The 1346-nt window shown below is 34.0% G+C and overlaps 1 pseudogene; it reads left to right on the top strand.

Moving 5' to 3' along the window:
- On the top strand, window positions 1–1346 carry LOC114389861 (annotated as a pseudogene).

The raw sequence follows: 1346 nt of genomic DNA on the forward strand, positions 1-1346 counted from the left end.
ATGCAATTGCAAATACTAGGTGATGGAAGTAGCTTCCTAGACTATGGCTTGAGTGAAGCTGATCCTGAAGTTCGCGCAATTATTGACAAGGAAAAGGACCGGCAATTTAAAAGTCTTGAGCTTATTGCTTCTGAGAATTTTACATCTAGAGCAGTGATGGAAGCAGTTGGTTCCTGCCTCACAAATAAATACTCAGAAGGATTGCCGGGTAAAAGGTAAAGGTCTCTTTGATTTAAGAAAATGTTTTTCATTTTCATTTTTTCAAGATTTAGAAAACATGTTTTTTTTTTGTATCCAGTTTTTGTTCTTGGAAAATAAGAATATTAAAAATGTTTTTGATTTATTCATTTTCAAAGAATTAAAATTTCATAAAATTTCATTGTACATGTAAGGTACTATGGTGGCAATGAGTACATTGATGAGCTTGAAACCCTATGTCAACAAAGGGCTTTGGCTACATTTCATGTAGATGGAAATAAGTGGGGTGTTAATGTTCAAGCTTTATCTAGTTCCCCAGCTAATTTTGCAGTATTCACTGCAGTTCTTAAACCACATGATTGAATAATGGTAAATTATTTTCCCCGCACTGGATTTTGACTATTCCAATTGGCAGCCCATTATTGTAACTGTTCTAATGTACAATGGCATGTTACCAGGGTTTGGACTTGCCTCACGGAGGACATTTGTCTCATGGGTTCGTGACACCTAAAAAACGTGTATCAGCCACATCAATTTATTTTGAATGTATGCCTTATTGACTTGATGAATCAACAGGTGTTTTTTGTTTTCTCTTTAAAATTATTACAAATATATTGGCTCATTTGTGAGATAAATTATTCTTTAACCCACATCGGAATCACAATAGGTCTTATTGATTATGATATGCTGGAGAAAACTACTACTCTTTTTCGACCAAAACTCATTATTGTTGGTGCCAGTGCTTATCCTCGAGACATTGACTACCCTTGCATGAGAAAAGTATGTTTTGTACTTATGCATTTTCTGGAATTATAAATTGCTTATGATGGATATGGCTCTGATATATATTTTTATTATTCCAAGAATCAAGCAGGTTATCAGATATGAAGGATGCATCCAAAAATAAGTGATGAAAAATGGTCTTCACCATATAGCAATATCACTAGGTTATGTTGCTTCTAAAGTAATGACCAAGTTGTAAGTGATGTGCACTAGACAATAATAGAAATGAAACATGGCGGATATAGGACTTACAAATAAGTCATCTCTGATTTGTGTCCTCTTTAAATCAATTATGGAAGCACCATTCAATGCCCCAGAAAGTTGTGAAGTATTCTTATCAAATATGAATTCTGTAACAGGATTAG

This window comes from Glycine soja, chromosome 16 (assembly GCF_004193775.1).
Source record: "Glycine soja cultivar W05 chromosome 16, ASM419377v2, whole genome shotgun sequence".
Taxonomy (NCBI): domain Eukaryota; kingdom Viridiplantae; phylum Streptophyta; class Magnoliopsida; order Fabales; family Fabaceae; genus Glycine; species Glycine soja.